The sequence below is a fragment of the Coptis chinensis genome, chromosome 4 (genome assembly GCF_015680905.1).
Source record: "Coptis chinensis isolate HL-2020 chromosome 4, ASM1568090v1, whole genome shotgun sequence".
Classification (NCBI taxonomy): domain Eukaryota; kingdom Viridiplantae; phylum Streptophyta; class Magnoliopsida; order Ranunculales; family Ranunculaceae; genus Coptis; species Coptis chinensis.
Window position 1 is genome coordinate 17186666 of NC_141459.1, and position 15174 is coordinate 17201839.

The 15174-nt window shown below is 36.6% G+C and overlaps 1 long non-coding RNA gene and 1 pseudogene across 1 annotated transcript; both read left to right on the plus strand.

The window, feature by feature from the left end:
- Positions 1 to 6062: 6062 nt before the first annotated feature.
- Positions 6063 to 10216, plus strand: LOC147502240 (carbon catabolite repressor protein 4 homolog 1-like; annotated as a pseudogene).
- A 1538-nt stretch (positions 10217 to 11754) lies between these two features.
- On the plus strand, positions 11755 to 12150 carry LOC147502241 (uncharacterized). The gene is made up of 2 exons (XR_015221183.1): positions 11755 to 11798; positions 11964 to 12150. It is a non-coding gene; the product is annotated as an uncharacterized LOC147502241 (long non-coding RNA).
- The last annotated feature ends 3024 nt before the right edge of the window (positions 12151 to 15174 follow it).

Genomic DNA, 15174 nt, shown 5'->3' on the forward strand with positions numbered 1-15174 from the left:
CTATAACCCCTAACATGCATTTGTTTTGTTAAACAGGATGAAGTAAGGTAAGAGCTCCTTAACTACAACTCTCTCAGTTATGCCATGCGTGAGTCCTTCATGGAGTCCTCTCGTCGCAGTTTTGAGTACTTACAAGAAGAGCGAAATCGAACTTTGCAACTTTAGAGACGTGTGCAAGAGTTGGAGAATGCTGGAAGTGGAGTATCTCAAGCTCAACCTCAATCAGAGAGGCGACAACGATGTAGGGGGAGAGCTCTTCGACCGAGCCTTCTCGTAGGGGGAGGAGTCTCAGTAGATATTTTTTTTGTAGTTTGTAATAACTGTGCGCCATTACTTGTCTTATGGCGTTTGGGATTGTTATTTGTAATGAATTTTTGATTAGCAGGTTTTTCTTTGATGAGTTTTGGATATGAATATGTCATTAAACAAAGGAGGTTATGTCCAATTTTTTTTTAGAAATTATAAGTTAGTTTTTTTTTCGAAGTTTACGTGTTAGACTTGGGTGTTGTTCATGATTGTTGTTTGTCTTATTTATTATTTTCAAAGTATATTAGCAGGTTTTGGATATGAATATGTCAATAAAACAAATGAGGTTATGGCAAAAAAAAATTAAAAATTTATAAGTTCGTATGTTTCCAAAAAATTCACATACGTTTCACTAATTTCCTGTCTTTGTTGAAACACAAAATTTTGATAGAATATCACTCATTTTTGCAGGTGGTTTGGTTCTGACAGGAATAGTGTATGGGGATACCGAGACGGAATGTAACATCTCGTCTGGTTTTTTTAGACCGAGACGGAATGTAACATCCCGTCTGGTTTTTAAGTCCTTCTCATTGCATCTTTTACTATTCCAAACATTGGAATTATGGATGGGGATGGTGGCCCATTGGAATTATTGAAGGTACATTTGGATAGACATTTGGATACAATGTGTTGTCACTTGGAGAGTGAACAAAAATCTGATAAAATGTGTTGTCAATTGGTAAGTGGACCAAAATCGAAGTATCACATGTGACCTTACCTTTCATATTTCGTTTTACTCTTCTTTCTTTTAGATCAAACAAACAAACAACCATCTTCTTCCCACAACCAAGCTAAAAAATAGGAAAAAATGTCTAGAGAAGAAAGAAATGCATATAACCAAAGGTTATGGGGAGGATCTAGTAGTGGTGTCAAATGGGTGGGCGGGCTGGCCCTGCCCTCAACAATGAAGCCCCTCATGCTTTGAGGGGTCGGGCCAGCCCTACCCTCATTTACTTCGGAGGGGTGGTCGGACCCAATGCTTAAATCTCGAAGCCTTTACCCACCCCTCAACCCTCTCGAGAGGGCTTGAAGGGCCGGGCTTGAGGGCCAAACGTGAGGGCCGGATACTATGTTATACATTTGATTTACAAAATAAATTTAGAAACATTAGTTAAAAATGATAAAATCGAATGCACTTCACAATTAAACCTTCAAATTACTAAAAATACTTGTTAAAGTTGTATTAGTCAATTAAGATCAATTAAATTCATTTCATAAAATATTATAATGAAATTATAAGGTTGGCAAACTTAATAGATAAACGTTTTTTTAAGTAATTTTTAGCATATTAATGTTAAAATGAAATATATTGTAAAATTTTTTATTAAAATATATGTAATAAATGTTGAGGGCCCTAATGAGGGGCCGGGCTTAAGGGAGGGCTTAAGTTTGAAGTCTAGGGCCCTTACCTCTCCCTCAAAGGCTTGAGGGCGGGTTAAACCAAAATTTAAATGTGTGAGGGGCCCTCATTTTGAAGGCTTTTTCGGCCCATGGGCCGGGTCGGGGCGGGCGGGCTAAGGGTTTGAGGGCCATTTTGACACCCCTAGGATCTAGTAGTAATAGTTTGTCTTCTGGTTTCACCGAAGTCGCTCCGTACTACCTTGGCGATGACTACATGGAAAAAAGTAAAGAGATGAGCATAATGATATGATGAGGCGAAGGAGGAGGAGGAGGTTGCAGTTATTATCCACTACTGGGGCATTAATGACTCAAGCAGCCATTAAAATTAAAGATGTGGATACAAACAAACGCGGTGGATCTGTGAAGGGCAGAGAGTACACGTTTAGAGATGGTGGTGATTTCAGTAAACAAAAGATAATGAGGGATTACTTCACAACACCTTGTAGGTGGCCTCCTCATAAGTTTAGATGAAGGTATAGGATGACAAGAGAGCTTTTTATGTATATGTTGCATACTGTTGCATCATTCGACGATTACTTTAAAGACAAGGTGGATGGATTGGGTTGACAAACAATTTCTGGGTTACAGAAGGGACTAGCTGTAGTTGCACAATTAGCAACTGGTTGTTCTTTTGATTCAACGGATGAGTATTTACAAATTGGAGATTACACAGCAAATATATCTATGAAGCGTTGGTGCAAGGCAATTATCACGGCGTTTGAGGAAGAGTACTTGAGACGACCAACTGAGGCAGACAGTGCTTGGATATTAGCTGAAAATGCGGCAAGGGGTTTTCCAGGAATGCTTGGATCAATCGATCGTGATGCGGGTGTGGAAGAATTGTCCAAGTGGATGGGCTGGAACACATGTAGGGTACAAGAAGGAACCAACTTTGATACTTGAAGCTGTTGCAGACAAACATTGTTGGATCTGGCATTGCTTCTTCGGCTTACCAGGTTCGCATAATGACATTAACGTGCTTCATCATTCTCATGTTTTTGAATCATTAGAGCAAGGTGAGGCTCCTGCTGTTGCATTTAATGTGAATGGTAATGACTATGTTATGGGATATTATCTTGCTGATGGTATTTACCCAAAATGGGGCACATTTGTTCAAGCCATTCGTTATCCAAGAAATAAGCATGAAAAGATCTTTACTCAACGTCAAGAAGCTGCAAGAAAGGATGTTGAAAAGGATGTTTGGAGTTTTGCAGGCCGCGATGGCATATTGTTAAGGCTTAAGCGCGTCATAGTGTTGTTGTTCTTGGAGACATAATGAAGGCATGCATTATAATGCATAATATGATTGTTGAGAATGAACGTGAAAGTGGAGTTTGGAATTGGAAAGGTCAGAAGAAAGAAACAATACCTGCGCTCTTTTAGGAAGATGATGGTTTTCATTTTGTCTATCAGATGATTGAAGCAAGAAATAAGATCAGAAATGAAGTTACACATACTAATCTTCAAAAGGACTTAGTTGAACATGTTTTTAATTGGACTGGCATTGAAGAAACAGCAGATCCAGTACCAATTTATGATCCAAATTGGTCGGATCCAGATGAGAGAGAAGGAGGCGAAAATTAAAATGGAAATGAAAGTGTATTTTCTATGTATTTCCTAACGTGAACTATTAAGTTCCAATGTATTTCCTAATGTATTTTCTATGTAATTCCTATAAGTTCTTATGTGTTTAATGAGTTGTGTTTTAATGAACTAAATGCACTATGTATTTTAATTTTATTGGTAATTGTATTTCTATGAAAATAATTATATTGGACAGAACATACATAGTGCATTAATTAAAAAAAAAACAGTTAGATAAAAATACATAGTTTATTAATTAAAAATACAATGAAATTAAAATACATAGTGCATTAATTAAAAAGACAGTGAAATTAAAATACATAGTGCATTAATTAAAATACATAGTGCTTTAATTAAAATAAAATACTAGATATTACATAAGCTTAGTTAGAGCTAGAACCACCTCTAGCCCTTGCCCATTCAGCACGTATTTCAGCTTGTTGTTGCTCGATTATAAAAGCGGTATCGGGATGGAGGACACTTGTATCGGTCGCTAAAATCTTAGCTTCATATTACATCTTTTGAAGCCGATTTTTTTCCAATTGAACCTGATTTTTTTCTGCATGAATCCGATTTTTTTCTTCTCTTACCATTACAGTTCTTTGACCATATGCAAGTTCCCTTTCCCTAAGTTCTAAGCATTTTTGTGTTTCATTTGCATCATGTGAAAATGTATCCTCTAAACGTGTAAAGTAACCCTCCAACATACCGACTGATTTTTCTTGGTTCTTTTTGGACTTGACTTTCTTCGATCCAAGAGGACGCTCCATTTCTTTTGGATGCTCTATTTCTTGAGAACCCTCCAATTCAACTCCACCAACACTTGGTGAATTAGAAGTTGAATCTTCACCATCATTTTTGCGACCTTTTCCCTTTGTGGGGCGGCTTGACCTTGCCTCAAAAACGTTACTCCACTTTGGATTATCTTTGAGTATAACGTAATAATGATCAAGTGAAAAAGTTGATTTTTCTTGTAGTTGGTACGTCATCCTTGCCTCGGACAACTAAAAAATAAAATGGTGGTAATTAGACTAAAATAATCACTAGGACTAAGATAATTAAACTAAAATAATAATTAGACTAAGATAATAATTAGACTAAGACTAAAATGGAAATAATAAATACACTGAGATAATTAGACTAAGACAGAAATAATTAGACTAAGACTAAGATAATCAATAAATTCCAAATTGACAACGTTGTAATTACCCGGCTTTGTATTATTGTACCACTTGCATGTCGAGCCTCCACCGCATTCACAATTGCAACAAACTTTTTCATCATTTTTGAAATATATTTCCACCTACCGCTAATTGAATCAGAAGACCTATCCGACCCACGTGCTTGATTGAACTCGTTTGTTACATGATTTCAAAATCCTTTTGCATTTTGGAAAGCACTAACAATGGAGTCTTCACTAATTTTTATCCAAGCAAGACATAGAGCTTGGTCATCGGACATGCTAAATTGAGTTCTCGCTTTTGCTTGAGTGCTACCACTTGCTTGAGATGCTTGAGTTGATGCCATTTGATATTTGGTTTTTTTTAAGAACTGATTTTAAAGAATAAGAAATATGATATATGATTGTTGGAAGTGTGAGTTGAAATGAAACAAATGTTGTATATATACCAACATTTTTTATTTTGACCGTTTTTGACCGTTCTGACTTTTTGACCATTGGTAAATGTTTCGACCAAATATGATCAAAACACTAAGTGTTGATAAAAGAGACGAAGAACGTAGAAAAGTAATTGGAAAAATGATGGTGATCGGGGGAATGATGAGACTGTACCTTGTGGTTGCCTACGTACCCAAATTATCGATGGGATCAATTCTCAAGAACGTAGTTCTGAATGAAAAATAGTTTGATATTTATATAGGTAGAATAGAGAGTCCTTGTATATCAAGTAATCTTAATTGAACATAACTCTTAATTGATAATTATCTCATTGATAAGAAAACGAATCTAGACATAAATTAATGTACATAAGTGGCAAGTCATGTGGCTAAGGTTCAGCCTTAGACACATGAGTTAATGGGGCTGTACATTAATCCATGATATTGCGAATTGGGCTTTAGCCCTGTCGATTAAACGAATAAAATGGAGACTCCTACCAATGGACGTTTGCCACGTAGGTAGGGGTCGAACACTACACCATAATAGGATATTTGCAACACAGACCTTTTTTTCTTTGCAACGGTTATTTACCGTTAGCAAATTGCCAACGCTATATAAGCGTTTGCAATGTTACAAAGCGTTAGTTTATTTAGGTGAATTTAAGGAATTAATTGCCAACGCTTAGAAATCGTTTGAAAAGTGTTGCAAATTAGAAATATAAAACCTAACTTTACTTTCTTTCCCCTCTCTCTCCGCCGCTACGCTCTCCATTCTCCTCCCTCCCTCTCTCGGCCCACACACACTCTCACTGGAAGAACCCTAACTCTATACTTATTTTCTCTCTCTCTCTCTCTCTCTATTTCCTCAATTCCCCTTTTCTCACTCTTCAATTCAATTCAACCATCTATTCTTGACAAACTCAAGACTTCAAAAAAAAAATCTAATATTTTCTTTCTCAGATGCAGAAAGAGTGATTTTTGTGGGGTTTAAGGCTTAATATGGTTATATTTATTGAATTTTAAAGGGTTAAGTTGAGAGTGATTAAAGGCTGGCGGGTTTTAATGGTTTATGAGTGATGGCGGATCCGCCTCGACAATCCGGCCCTCGAGTTTAACAAGTGAAGAAGAAGAAGAAGAAGAAGAAGTTTACTACTTTGAGAGTGAAGAAGAAGATTGTGAAGAAGAATGCTAAGTGTGCTTAGAGTACATCTTCCGTCCGACATTCCAATTGTAGGATGTGAGCTAACTTCTTATGTACTTTTACAATGCCCTGATACTTCTATTACTACTGATGATGTTCCTGAATCTTCCCCTATTTATGGTTTTTGCTTGAGGTATAGGTGGTAAGTTTCCCACTTTTTTTTCTTCTTTTTATTTTTTATGCTCTACTCGTTTTTCACCCTATAATGTCAGAAAGTGAAAATTAGGCACACATATATGGACGTGTAAGAGACTAATAGGAGATACTCTCATATTATTTTCCATATGATGTTATTGGCTTGTGTATGTTAGTAAGTAATATTGTTTGGGGGTAAAGCCCAACGCTTGGAGGCATCTATACTTAAAATAATAGTCACATTTTACATGGTAGAGTGGCCTATAGCCTCGGCAGAGAGCTTAATTTAGTTTTTACTTTTGTTCATAACTAAGGGAAATAATAAGTAATCTTGACCTATTTATTGGACGCTAGTAAGACAACTGCTTGTGATGATGGAAATGGACGGTTGTCCTCGATCCACTTGAATTCTCTCTAACAATGTTTCAAGCAATGCATAGTCATGCTATCTTGTTATTGAGATTGCAAAAGTCATTCATGTGATGTAGTTACATTTATGTTTTCTTTTATAGGTATCGCATCCAAAGTGATCGAAAAGTTGCAATTTGCAGTGTGCATCCTTTTGAACAAGCAACCTTGCAGTGCTTTGGTTGTGTCAAAGCAAAGATACATGTTGCGAAAAGTTACCATTGCTCTCCTAGGTGCTTTTCAGATGCATGGCAGCATCATCGTACCTTACATGAAAGGGCAGCTAATGCTGTAAATGAAAATGGCACTCAAGAGGAAGAGCTTTTTGACGCTTTAATTACTCGATCTGGAGCTAGCAATGCGAGCCCGTCCCAGTTCTACTCCAAGTATAGGGCACAATACTAGTTTAAGTAATGGATCTACTCCTTCATATCCAAAGAAACATTGCACCGAAAAGGAGTGGTGGTGAAACCTGGTTTGAGGTCGGACGATTGAAGACCTATACACCAACAGCTGATGATATTGGGCATGTTCTCAAGTTTGAGTGTGTGCCATTTGTTGCAGAAAAGAAATTGCATGTTGGTCATGCTAATACAATATTGACTTCCCATGTAATTCCACCCCCAACCCCTAGTCCGAGGCTTTGGTTCCAAAGTGAATGGTGTTGATGTGATGGGCAATTTAGATTTGACGGTCATACCTTCAGAAACCTTTTATCGTGCTCTCATACAATATTCTGCCGATGTGTATGCTTCAAATGATTTATACAGTTATTGCCCTTCTTGGGCCTACCGCACAAAACTTATTGCGGGGAGATTGTTGGATATCGTCGCACATCCTTTGCCTTCAAGAGGTACTCTACGCTTTATTGTCCATTATGAAAAATCATTTGATTCGGTGTTTGGTGGTCTCTGCACCATGTGTTCTTTTCTCAAGTACTTTTCCTTGGTGTCCGTAACCTATTAATTCTTGTGAATATTCCATTAATTTGCAGGATAACGCCGCTCTAATAGCAGTTTTAAGCAAAAGTTCAAGAACCACTCGGCATACACCCCTGGAAAAAGACAACTTCTCTGTGTGGTTAGTATATGACTTAGGAATTTAACTTTTTATTCTTCCTTTTTCTGGTTTAACATGCTACTTAGTCCAGCTTTATACTCTTTGATTTGGTCGGAATTGTGTTTTTTTGTGTTTTTTTTTTTTTTCATACATAATGGAACTTGGGATCTGTTGAGGGAGACCTTTCATCTCACTCTCGCCGCCCCCATTTTTCTAAGGAGTAGCTTGTGCTTTACCCCCAAGCATGATTCACATGTTACACCACAGTTCGAGTTTGTAATAATGTGCTTTGCATATTGTATCCATCTTTGTAGTTCTTCATAGTGATACCTGAGGAAAAAAATTCTTGAAAGGGTTAAACTTGTCTTTGACGTCTCCTAAAACAAGTTTTGCTCTGTTTTGAGGCTTAATGTGTCCTAACACGAGTTTTGCCCTGTTCAGTATCTTTTAGCATCTTCTGTCAATGGCAGAGCGATTAAAGTGTGTATTGATTGGTGCACTTTCATCAAATATCTCAAATATCTCAAAGAGTGATGAAAATTTACTTATATAATATGATTAAGGTCCGCTCAAGCACGATTTATATGAATGGAATTGTCATTTTGGAACTAAATCAAATTATATTTAAATTTAGTAAGCGAAAGGGTATTCTTCTGTTTCTTCTCAAGAACACGACCGAAAACTTGTTCCACCAAGAATTCATCCAGTTTTTAGCAAGATAAACTTCACTAAGTCGATACCAAGTCAAGAACGAGGCATTTCTCTGTTTGGGTATGTTAAGTTATCAGAATTTTTATATGAAAATGAGTGTTTTGTTTTTAATAATCATTTTTTTTAGCTCGGGTCTAATTTTACACATTTTGATATGTACATGTGTAGGGCTCTACTCAAGTTGGAGATGCGGATCTGATGATCCATTATTAAAAAAGTTTTTAGTGTTCAAAGATGCATTTTGGAGATTCTTAAGGCCACATACAATACGGGGGACTGCATTGGGTTCTGTGTAAGTAGTAATCATGCTAGTGCTTTGCTAATAACTTGTTTGTCAAACGTATATTTGGGCCTTGCTTACTGTTTATGTTAGTCCCCAAAGCAAATGATTGTTGTTCATCTATTTGTTTTTATTGCAGTGCTTTGGTATCAAGAGCTTTGATTGAAAACACAGATCTAATTAAGTGGCCATTGCTGTTCAAGGCACTATGTGCTGTTTTTGCTCTTATATGTGGTAATGGTTATATAGTGGGCATTAATCAGATCTATGATGTTGGTATTGACAAGTAAGCAAATACGTAATGATCCGCGTTCGCTTTTACTGCCTTAATCATTTAATGATACACAACCTCATATGATATAAGCATCTATTACATAGTTCTTATTATTTTTAGGTTCGATGCATTTTGTTGTTTGCGTGGTAAACAAGCCTTATTTACCTATAGCCGTAGGGATCTCTCAGTTCAATCAGCATGGTCCTTGGTCTTATTTGTTGTAGTTGCGGTGTGTTTCGATCGTTAGCTTCAACTTTGGTCCATTTATTACTTCCTGTCTTGCCTTTTTTTCTTGGGACCATATATTCTGCTCCTCCATTTAGAATGAAGAAATATCTCGTCGCAAAGATTTCTTATCATTGCAACCGTAAGTTAATGGCTTTTAGTTCTTCTTCTCCCCACCTTTTTTTATTTTAAATATATTTTCTCGTATTTTCTATTCGGATAAAAGTGTTAATCATCTGAATTTCTTGATTATCAGTATGATTTGTAATTCTAATTGAACAATCATTATCTATAAGTAGCAAATAGCTTCATCTAGATACTATTATTATATTTTAGTTGGAGGCTGATAATATTGTCATTACCATGATAGAAACAGTGTGCAATTTGATCATGCTTTGTAAGTCAAACTTACAAGATTTAGCACTACACACTGCTAATTCAGATAGGTAACTCACTAAGCTGAGGAGACTATTATTCTAACTAATTATTTGTTATTTTAGGATATACTTCTTTTCACATAAGTCCGACTATCTTATAATGCTACTATGTATACCACAATATGTGATATTATCAACTTACTTGAACTGGAATTTGGCCACAAGAAGGAAGCTCGTGGATCTGCATCAGATATAGGTCATTTTTTCTTCTTATCATATAATCAAGCCTTCACCACTTAGTGGCCCCGCCTCGAAGTTCTCTCACCTTGGTTGGGGACACCGGTTTACATTGAGGGACTTAGAGCTTGCAACCAACCGGTTTTGAAGGAAAACGCCTTTGGGGAGGGTGGATATGGAGTTGTTTACCGTGGTAATTTGATCAATGGGACTCCAAAGGCAGTTAAGAAGCTCCTCAACAATTTGTAAGTTGACAAATGGTTCTTTTTCAAATTGTGTTATATTTGTACATCTTTTTCTTGTCTAAAAGATGTATTGCTCGTTTTTTTTAAAGAGGCCAAGTAGAGAAGGAGTTCAGAGTTGAAGTTGAAGCTATTGGTCATGTGGCCACAAAAACTTAGTTCGACTTCTAGGCTACTATGTTGAAGGAACTCACAGTCGTGTCTACTCAGAACTCCTCCTACAATTTCTCAAATTTCTTTACCGATATCATGTAGAGTTATTCGCACAAAATTCTAATATGCTGCAAGCTTCTTCTGATTTCTGTAAAAGTTTCAGGTTATCTTAGATATTGCTTATAATATGCTAATAGCCAATGCACCAACAAATTTCGGAAATAAGAACAACCATTTAAAGAACGCCCATAGATGCTCATCGTAATTTTATTTAGTGCATTCATAGTTATCCCGTTATATTTATAAAATGTGAACTTCTTGAGATCCAAGATGAATCACTAGATTCCTAATTTCACTAGTAGTTCACTTCTTTTAGTTTACCTTCCCCCTCCCCGTTCGTTGTACTGCTTGTTTGATTGGGTATAGTGGAAGAAGTGTGTGTTTGCAATTCTGTTTCACTTATAGGTTTTGTTTTGATTTCGTATGTTGTACTCTTGCCACAACATTACTTGGAGGATGGAAAAGTTACCACATGAATTGTTGAAGGCTAGGATCACTTCACTTTTCTGCTCATAATACTAAGGAGTTTGGAAACTACTAACTAGTTTCAGGTAAATTTTTATGTGCATTGATGTGTTTGTTTTGCTGATAACTTGCAATGAGTTTCCTGTTTATAGCATTTTCCTATGGAAAAAGATTAGTTGTTAAGTGTCTATACTCTATATACATTGTTGTTTGAAGTAGCTTTGATTAAAGTTATGGTGTTGTGCAATCGCTAGGGATTCTTTGTTAGTTTAATGTGGATGGGAGACTTTTCCTCATGAATTAACTATACCATAACAAGATATGTGGTGAATGTGTTTGGGGGTGGATGAACGACTTTTTCTCATGAATTAACTATACCATAACAAGATATGTGATGAATTTGGGTGGGTGGGTGGGTACATTGCTTTCGACTTTCTTCTTTTTGTGTTATTATTTTTTATTTTCTCTATGCAAGCGTGTGTGCCGCTTTTGTGTGAGCCGATTACACTAGTTTCATGTAGTGGAAAAAGAAAAATAGAAAACGAGTGGATTTCTCTGTGCTTACACTAGTATCATGTAGTGGATTACACCATTTATCTCCGTGTTTGAAACTAATGTCTTGATGACTAGATGCTTCTAGCTGGGTGTCATGCAATGGTTAGAGAATCCACATTATTTGTTCTATATATTATCATTGGACATAAGTGTATGTTTGAAAATTTGAATTTCACTTGGTACAAAGTAGGTCGACCTGCTCTATACATTGTTATGTTCCGACCCCTCCTTTTTAGAGTTATGTTGGGTCCATGGCTTGCTAGTACATGTTGATGCAGGACAATATTTTTGGACAGTCCTAGGTTTATAGAAGTGGTGCTTTTGTTTATATATAAAGTGTTTCAAAGCCTTTTAGAATAGTTAGATAGATTATTTTGTTGTCGTTCAATGTGTTGTGTTGTTCAGTGTGCTGTGTAGGGTATCAATTTGATGGAGGGAAAAGCAAGAAGCAGACCAAAATAATGCTCCCCAATCAAATGATCATGCTCACCTCAAGCTCCTCGTCAAGGTAAAAGTTTAAAATTCCACCCTCCATTTTCTCATTTGTCTCCATTTTTTCATTTGTTCAACTTCTTACTTCCTTTAGCTGGATTTTCAAATATTTAATTAATTGCATGAGTTTAATTAGTACTATTGTATTTCTAAGTTCATTATTTGTTTTGTGAATTTTTAGGAATTAGATGGACTTTGTGGAGTTGCACTAGGATTTATAGTGAGTGAAGCCATCACCAATACTTGGTATTGCAATGATTCGAGATTGCTTGGAAAATCGTATTGAATTTGTTACTCTTATTTGTAAATATGAATTTGTAACTCTTAGAAAAAAATTTGAAGTTATATTGCATACATGGTTTAACGAATATCCTATTTTTTTTTCAGTCTTTTGTTTGTGTTTGCTATTATTTACTTGTCAAATGGTATGAAAAGGAAATGGGGACTTTATTATGGAATTGAGATGTTTGTTTCAATATGGAAATGAGATGTTTGTTTTAATATAGAACAAGTAGTGTTACTTTTGCAGGTTAAGTGCATTCTAATAAAATGGGGCGGGTTTAATGGGTTGTTACAAAATATGAGATTTTTTTTTATTTGCAACCCATTAGCAACGGTTCATAACCGTTACAAATTTAAAAACGTTGCTAAAATTTTGTACGAAACAAACATAACAAGCATTACAAATAATATTTGCAACACTTAAAAACCGTTGGAAAGTTTTTCTTGCAACGGTTAATAAGCGTTGGAAATTTCTATTTGCAACGGTTAATAAGCGTTGGAAATTTCAGTTTGCAACGGTTAATGAGCGTTGGAAATTTATATTTGCAACGCTTATTAACCGTTGCAAACATTTCCAACACTTTACCCACGCCATATTTGCAACGTTTAAAAAGCGTTGCGAAAATTATTAGCAACGGTTTTTTGCCGTTGCAAATAGCCTGTTATGGTGTAGTGGAAACACCGCCCCCTCTTTGGCATGCGAACAAACTTCATATGGCGAAGAAGAAAGAAAAATGAGCGGAATGTATAACGAAGTGTCGTGCGAAAAGAAATAATTGGAAAATTGATCGTTGAAAAAATTCGTGAATTATCTGAACGAAATAATGTCAAACTAACGATACCTGACGCAGTAGTTAAATAAAAGATGGCGAAAATGCACGAAAAAAAATAAAATATGCACGAAATAAAATTGCAAAAAATTCGATTGGTGAAAATCATGCATCAACGCATCACGTAATAACACGAAATTTGAATTCGACGATGCGTGCCAACGGAATAGCGATACTTGGATTATACCATTGAAAATTAAACGTAGGGGCAGTTTAGTAAAAATAGTAATAAAAGGAAGTTAAATATTAATTGGACTCAAAGTGTTCGGATGTGATAAGAATATGGAGTAGATAAGAATTGAGATGACGGATGAAGTTTGGAACGAAAAAAGAATCCCACCGACATCTTGAAAAACAAATTCGAACCTTATATAAGTGTTGTGCGATATTCCAACCTATGAAAACCATGGACGCCATCAACCAAGATCGATCAAGGCTCCCAATAGTCAAGTACGCGAAAACACGCAACTGTATTTTGTTCGCGAAACAACCCTAACAACCTGACAAGAGTTACAGCTGCACTCCTTCGCGTTGCCTTACAGGTACGTTTCCTCGACATCAATCTTGGTTTAGATATAGATTTACTTAGGTTTGTTTAGAACATTGCATGTGGAGGAAACACTGGACACTCAAAAATATGAAGGCTGAGGAAGAAACACTGTGAAGGCGATACTGACGATGACGCCGATTAAGCTTTGGGTGCGTTATGAACGGTGGTATCATGTTTTTCCTCTCCCTTAACCGTTCTCCACCCGCATCTAATCGGAACAGAAAGAATCATGAAGAAGAAACTCGTCATATGCAAAAACACAACTCTGTTGTCGTGAAAGAATTGTTGCATCTTTTCCTTAGGAATGTCTTTTGTATGGAACATGTGGTGGCGACACAAAAATATATTAACTTTGGTTTTTGTTTTTTTTTGCTGTAGTGATCCTGAAGACCTGCTGGAGAAGACGGTGAGAAAGAGGTACTGAAGATGGCGCTCATGTTCAAACTCATATTAACCAATATGATATGGTGCAGCGCTAGTTAATAAAGGGCACCGTACCTGCTCTTTTGTAATATGGCCAGGTGCATCCGGAACTGAAATTACAAAACATGATACGGTGCCGTGCCAGCCAAGGAGGGGCATCGTACCTGTGTTGCCTTGATCTGACCCGGTTCACCTTGTGGAGCTAGTGCATCCGGTTTTGGGTTATCGACCCGTTTTTTTTTTTTTTTAAACGATCAGATATTACACGGATGAAAGATAATCGAGAAGAAAAAACTTCGATGACGATCGGAGACTTGGTGAGGTGGAAAGAAGGTGATCTACTGCGACTACCTGAAACCGCGTCGATGGTCGCTTAAGGAAATACTATAAAATACTAGGACTCGAGAAATTTGAGATGGAAGAAGTGTACGAATTTGAAACGAAAGTCGAAAAAGATGAAGTAGTAATGGCTTACACACAATTAAATTGTAGGAATACAATTCCGTTAAACAAAGAAATTGCGCAATTATTGGAATGGTGGCAAATTGCACCGGGACAATTGCCAATATCGTTCTGGTTAATCTTTACGAGAGCGCACCGTTTACAAAATTAATTTAACAGAAGGTTTGGGGCTCAAGAAATCTTCGCGTTGATACAACCGAAAGCCATACTGACAAAAGGGTACATAAAATTTGAAGTTGAATTCAAGAATTCAAACAGAACTTTTAAAGGGTTCCCAAAAGTATACACCGGATGGGATAGATTTCATACGCTTATGCAGGGAAGTGGAATCCGGCCAGAGTTTAAAGTCTTAGAACAAATTTCAAGGTAAGCCAAAAAATAAGTATTGAAAATTGTACTACGACTAAACTGTTGACTAACATGAGTTATTTTGTGTCTAACAGAAAATGCGAGTACACTACCAGACATTGAATTGGACAAGGAAGTGGAGAACAACCTTCGTTTCTTCTTTCATGAATGTTCTGACGAAAGATTGGTAGATCTGAGCTATTTTGATGACATTGTTGATTTCCAACACTATGGGGGTATTGAACAACAACCCGATAGGTCCAAGGAGACACCATAGTGAAATGGCGAAGAAGAATAAGATTCTCAGAAATGCAATATTTGGCAAATGATAAGCGATAGTGAAAAAAAAAGAAGATGGAACGGAATTAACACAGCGAGAACTAGTGCTGAGCTTGCCAAGCACAAATAGCGAATTGTACAAAAAAAGATGTTCCACAAGAAAACGGGCGAACGGAGACCAAGAGGGACAACCAACATTACAATGTATGATGCTTCGA